The 7,037-nt window shown below is 50.0% G+C and overlaps 1 pseudogene; it reads left to right on the plus strand.

Moving 5' to 3' along the window:
- The first annotated feature begins 803 nt into the window (after positions 1–803).
- On the plus strand, positions 804–6,041 carry LOC120653574 (annotated as a pseudogene).
- The last annotated feature ends 996 nt before the right edge of the window (positions 6,042–7,037 follow it).

A 7,037-nucleotide genomic window follows, 5' to 3' on the forward strand; every position in this document is an offset into this window, starting at 1 on the left:
TCGGTTCATGTGATAAATGAAGAAGCTATGTTCCTAAAAAAAATAAGAGGCAAAATAATAAAGCATAAGAGTCCAGATTTGTCAAAGTGCCCTTCATTGAAATAAGGCCTCATGAAGAGTCGTGGGTAGTGGGTAGTGGGTACTCGGTAAGCAGTGCCGCAAGGCACCGAATAAGCCAAATGCCCAATGCAACCTACTACTATCTGATAGATACAAATAGACAATAATAACAAGAGATATGATTGATCGAGCCCATCCGCCGCCTATCAGTGCAAAACATCTCCAAAATATATACAAGTGGGATCTCATTTTGACCGTCTTATCATGTAAAACACATCGGTGCAATTAGTATTCAAAACGGAGCTCGTATGAAAAAGATGTAATATTTTTTAAAAAGCTATCTCCTACTAAAAAGATTATTGCAGTGGACATTGATTTGATAGGATAGAGTTGCGCGTGGGTAAAAGGGGGCCAAAATGATGTCGCGCGTTGCGCCTACCGCGCGACAGATCGCGCGTTAAGGTGTCCATCTAGCTAGCATAGCACACGATGGTCGTGGCAGGCAAGCAAACAATAATGCAAACCGAACCGGCGGCATTCGATACGCGTGTTAACTGTAACCGAACGAAGCCCACATTGCATGTTGATGTTGTGCGGGGGTGGCCGCATGTTATCTCGATAGCCGCAAGGAAAAGCGCGTGCGTGTAAAGCCTGCAGCTAGCTTAGCCTCCCTTTATATATACTATATAAACAATGCTTGCTTGCATTCAGATCCATCCATAGCCAGCTACAGCAACAGTTTAATGGAGGACGAACAGGTCGTCGCGGCTGCAGCGCGGGACCTCGCCGCATTCTCCATGCTGCTCGTCAGCCACCACCAGGAAGAGCCCACGAACATGGCCTTGTCGCCCATCTCCTTCCACGCCATCCTCTCCCTCCTCGCGGCCGGGGCCACGGGCGCCGTGCGGGACCAGATCGCCTCCTTCCTCGGCCCCGCTGGCGGGGACGCGCATGCGGCTCTCGCCTCCAAGGTGGCCTCCTACGTCCTCGCCACCCACCAAAACTTGGTCGACGAGGTCAACGACGACGAGGAGGAGGAGGAGGCCCCTGCGCCGCCGCCCGAGGTCCGGTGCGCCATGGGCGTCTGGGTGGACCCCTCCTCCCTTGTCCTCAAGCCCGCTTTTGCGACCATGGCCGCCTCCAAGTACAAGGCCGTGACGAAAGCCATCTCCTTCAGAAACATGCCGACGGCCACTTCCAGAGCCTCCTCCCGGAGAGCTCCATCAGCGCCTCCACGCTGCTGGTCCTCGCCAACGCCCTCTACTTCCGAGGCTACTGGTACGACCCCTTCCTGCCGGAGATGACGCGGGACGGAACTTTCCACGTCTCACCGGCCGGCCGCGAGGTCACCGTGCCATTCATGGAGGGAAACGACCTCCACGCCAACATGCAGATCGGCTGCCACCCCGGCTTCAAGGTCCTGCGGATGCGCTACGCCCGCGGGCGGTGCGAGCAGAGCTTCTCCATGTACATCTACCTCCCCGACGACCGCGACGGGCTGCCGGGCCTGGTGCGCCAGCTCAGCTCCAACCCGGCCGCTCTCCTTCACGAAGCGGCCGTGCCCGACCGGCGGGTCCCCGTCGGCGAGCTGCGGATCCCAAAATTCGACGTCTCCCTCAAAGCCGACGTCTCCCGTTTCCTTGCAGACCTCGGCCTGGACCTGACGGCGCTGCTCCGACCCGCTTTCTCGGAGATGGTGGCGCTGGCCGAAGAAGCCGCCGACGATGAGGATATGGATGCGACGCTGGCTGTCCCCTCGATCGTCCACCAGTGCTCTGTCCACGTGAACGAGAAAGGCACCGTCGCTGCAGCGGCCACAGCGCTAGAGATTCTAGGATTTGGGATGGACTCTCCGGAACCTTTTTTTTTGGGGGGTAAAACTCTCCGGAACCTGTCGTCGACTTCGTGGCGGATCACCCATTCCTTTTCTTTATCAAGGAGGACCATATATAGCCGCGTGCTTGTTTTCGCCGGCCAGGTCGTTGACCCTTCTTCCTCACCAGACGTTAATTAATTAGTTCATCGATCCATCGATCAGCAGCTAGCCAAGTCGTCCCCCTCCTTTATTTATTTGATTATCTATTATTATTAGCAGGTGTCTAGCTATGAATTTACTACGAGTCTATCTACAGTATCAATGTATCATCATGTTTGTATTAAGAAGAAGAAGAAGAAAATAGAGTTTGGTTAGTTGCACACGCGGTCCTCACGCTAAGTACCTTGACGCGAGGTTGTAATTACGCTGAAACAAAAACAACCAACGACACCACGATAACCGATAGCCAATTCCCCAAGGCGCCGAGCACCAGATTACCTGTACAACACAACGAAGGGAACAGTTCCTTCACAGCACCGAGACAGGTTTTGCTCAGCGAAGCATTGAAGTATGCTCTGTGACCGCCTTCTTCGAACGTCGGCAGGAGCTGAGTCTCTGGTGGTACTTCACCAAACTACTGCATGGGTACGCGTATGATCTCAGCGCGCTTCGAGGAGGCTATCTTGGCTAACGGCTGATTTGCAATCCGCCGGCTGTGTTTGCGCAGACCCTAAATCGGCGAAGACTCCAACTTGGTCTGTGCAACCACCTTCGTCATTCTTCTTGTTGGTTTAGGGGCTAGTGGTGTTTTTTAATGAGCTTTGATTCGGTTAAACCAGAGACACAGTGATATCACTGGTCACAAGGGGTCTTCGACGCCCACAAGGCATACCTTCCCAAGAAAAGGTGATATTATGAGGACACTTATATCCAAACGCCGCCACAGTATGTGCAACCCCTATTACGTTCTCTAGGACAAAAAGACACTACAACTAAAGAAAAGAACAAGTTCACCAGACTCTATTTCATAGATCACTCCTCCTGTGTGTAAGGATCGGGTGCTCTATCCTAAGAGGGAGAGGGGGTGAATTAGGCACTAATAAAAACTTAGACCTATGGCTCCAAATAGTTTGCACAAAACTTAAACTAAAATAAGCTATCTAGATGTGCAACTAGGTTGTTCTAGTGTGAAACCCCTATCCCAAAAGAGTTATGCACCCTATAGCCTTTCCTAACAAGAAACTACTCTATGAAAAGTAAAGGCACAAAGATTGCAAGTAAAAAATGCGGAAGCTTAAAGAACGGGATAGGAGATAGCAAACTCTTGACGCGGGTGTTTATCTCGTGGTTCGGTTAGCCACAAAGGCACACCTACATCCACGTTGTTGTAGCACTCACTAAGAGTATTGCTACTCGGCCACCAAGTCTCTTCCGTGAACACAATCACGGTCACCTTGGCCCCGGGTTCCACTAAGGAGCATCTCCACAAAGGATGGGGGTCTCCACATCCCCCGCACAAAGATGTCGTCGCCGCTCCACACCAAGTCGGAGGGTCGATGACGTTGCCGGCGAGCTTCACGCTCCAAGGTGCCGGCGCACCAAGCTCTTGTTTTGGTTCACTAGAGAACCACAACACAAAGGCTCAAGGTCTTGCAATCACATTCACTAAGAGCTAACCTTTACACAACACTCTCAAAGTGTGTTAAGGGCTAAGGATATGATCTTGATGCGTTTGTATGGCTTGGAGATGTTCTTGGGTGTGTGTGGGATGTCCAGCAACTCCAGCAAACTTCAAATGGCCGGGGTGAGGCATATATATAGGCCACCAAGTCTTGTAGCCGTTGCTCCAACGGTTAGCAGAAAATCTGCGTATCACCGGAAGAACCGATGCCTCTGACTGAGGTAGCGTCGGTTCTTCCGGTCACTCATAACCCGAAGTAGCCGTTGAACTCCTGACAGCTGACGCAGTGATCACCGGTTGAACCGATGCTTTGTACCGATGCATCACCGGTTCATCCGGTGCTTAAGAATCTTCTCCTGGGCGTTGACGTCATTGCACCGATGCAATACTCCGATGCACCGTCGGTTGAACCGGTGCTGAAGAATCTTCTCCTGCCCTCTTGACATCGTCTCTGGAACATAGGACGCCCAATGCACCGATGCTCCTTTTTGTCCCGTCGGTTCATCCGGTGCCCATAAGCTGACTTGGCTTTGATTCCCTTCTGCCATGGCGTCGGTTCTTCCGACAACCATCGGAATCCCCGTAGGGGCGGCCCTTCGGGCCTTGCTACGCCTATCTTTTCTTTCTCTTTGTCATCACTTGAACCTAAAAGTCTGAGAATGGTCATCTTAACAATCATATTAGTCCAAGTGTTATATTGTCATTCGATCACCAAAATCACTTGAAATGGCATAAATGATGCCATGTTCCTTACACTGTGGGCTCCATGGCGAACGAGTTCGTCTCCAGAGCCATCTGAGCTAGCATCGAATCAGTCTCGATAATCACTATACTCATCCCTAGCTCCCCAGCCACCCGAACTCCAGCCAAGCATGCAAGCAATTCAGCGTGGAGAGCATCTAACAAGTGAGTACACCATAGTGTTAGGCGTGTATCGTTGACATCACGCCATAGCGCATTTTTGAGACAGGAGCAATGAGAGGGCGACGCTTGACGCTCGCTCCGGCGACCAAGCGGGCCCTGCTTCCGCGGGGAGGCGCTTCCATTGAGCTAGAGGACTCCGGTGACGCGGAAGACGATGACGAACGGATCGATGCAAGGAGGCAAGGGTGGCGCTGTCCCGGGCTGTTGCTCTGGCGGTGGAGACGTCAGGCCGTCCCAAACCCGTCCATGGCGTTGAGGCGATCGCATCCAAATTCTGGTCGTCAGGTGACTCTGATTCTGAGTCATCTGTAGATGAGGATTTCTTGGTTGAAGAAAACAGCATCTCGACGTCAGAATTCATCAGCGAGGCTGCGGCGGCCGGGTTCACTGTTCAAAATCTTCAGCAAGCAGAACAGGAACTTTCTTCCACTGAGGTACGTGATTGTTCTACTAGTGTTTCAAAAGGAACTGCACCACCTTTGGCAAAGAGAATTATTGATGCAATGGTCCAGCGCAAAACACACAGTCGTCCATGGCAAGGACCATTGCCACCGCCACGGGTTTCTCCTCCAAAAACTTTGGGGGATGCCTTTGTTTCGGCGAGATGGATTAATGGTGCTCCAAGTCGTAGGGGTTCGACATTCGCTCCAGCCGTGAATTCGAAAAGAGGCGGTGATCACTGTTCCTCATCTCTCAAGGCTGCAAAAAGTCGAGGAAGTGCCCAGAATGCAAGTGCCCAGAACGCCATTCCGTTTTGCCTATCGCCGGCGAGCTTCAGCCCACCGGCGGCAAGCTCCGACGAGGACCAACGGTTGGCGGGGTCAATTTTTTTGAATTCCATCAGTATGGAGAAATTGCAGGCGACTAATCAGGACTCGCAATCAATGAAAAATAAAAAACTGCTGAGGAACAGCATTAATCAGGATGGGGTGCCTTCAGTGACGGAGGAAAAAATCGCTGGGTTTGAATCGACGAGGCTCAGTAAATCACGGAAGCTGCCAGCGGACCACGAAGGCCAGGTGCTCGTTGGGCCGGGCAGGTGGTTCAGGCCCACGCCAGGCTTGGTGGCCTTATTTGCTCGGACAGGAACAAGGTGCATTCGCAACCCTAGTCTTTCACGCGCGCCGCCTGTTCCGCTCCGGCGCACGTACGCGGTCGCTATGCGATACGGGAGTGGGAGGACGGAGATGGCGGTGAAGGATGGAGCAGGTCCACCGGCATCTGAGGATCAGGCTTGGCTCAATGGTGGCCGTGGGAACGGCCAAGGGCAGCTGTTCAACAACCGTGGCCATGGTTTCAATCCTGGTTTCAACCCAGGGTTTGATCCAGGCCATGGTGGAAGGGGGTACGGCGGTCGAGGCTTTCGGGGTGCTGGACGAGGGCACCGTGGGGGCGGCCGCGGCCGACATGGACATTTCGGCGGCCAGAAGCCCAGAACTACTACCGCGGCAACGACTACTATGCACCACGGGAGACGCCACCTTTACCGTGTGCGAGAAGCTTTACCGTGTGCACATTGTCGGGCACACGGCAACTATTTGCCATGTGTCTAGAATGTAGCACACGGAAAATATACAGGCACACGGCAAACATGATGTTTGCCGTGTGTCAAGTGTTTAGCACACAACAAACAAATGGGCACATGGCAAACAAATGGACACACGGCATAGCCCCATCTTTGCCGTGTGCCGAGCAATAAGCACACGGTAAACATATACACACGGCAAAAGAGTCTTCTTTGCCGTGTGTTTTTGTTAAGCACACGTCAAATTTGACTTTAAAAAATTAGTTCTCCGTTTGAAACTTTTTTGTTTATCTCTATATTGTACGTGTGACTCTACATTAAGTTTTGGTAATTTTCTCGGTCATTTTGCTATATTTAACATTTCTATTTTGTGAAAAGGAATATTAGAGAATAAGTCAACTTTGAACTGCAATAATTGTGAATAGAATATTAATGAAGCAAAAAAAAGTTGTTCACATCATTTTTTTCCCATTTGAGCTCTAATCTAAAAAATGGATGCAAAATTTGAAGATCTTGCTCATGAGCCATGCCATGAACCATGTGCCCCAATAATTTTTAAATTCTATAAAAAGCAAACTTACTCTGAAAAATATAAGATTTGTTATGCTATCATGATTTTATAAGTGGAGGCTATGGAAAAAAATTGAAAATGTTTAGCACAAGTTATCGCATATACTCCTTATAAACCGAAGTATCTTCAAAGAAGATCTATAGAGTTGAGAAGGAGCTGTTGATATTTCAAGTGAAAGTGATAGTCGAATTGGGTGTTGACTTCAAAATTTTTTGTACATGCAATACACATCTTAGAATCTATCATGCCAAAATTTCATAAATTTTTAGATTTATTTGTTATTTTTTATATCTTGTCTCCATTAAATAGTACCATGTGACATACATTGAAATGGAGGTGTAACTGCATGAAATAATGATTTTTCCAGTGCAATCATAGAACAGAAAATGTTGAGTGATTTTTTTGTGATATTTAGAGCATTTTGAACAAATTTTAGTTAAACACGTAATGGTGATTCAGT

The sequence above is a fragment of the Panicum virgatum genome, chromosome 1N, assembly GCF_016808335.1.
Source record: "Panicum virgatum strain AP13 chromosome 1N, P.virgatum_v5, whole genome shotgun sequence".
Lineage (NCBI taxonomy): Eukaryota > Viridiplantae > Streptophyta > Magnoliopsida > Poales > Poaceae > Panicum > Panicum virgatum.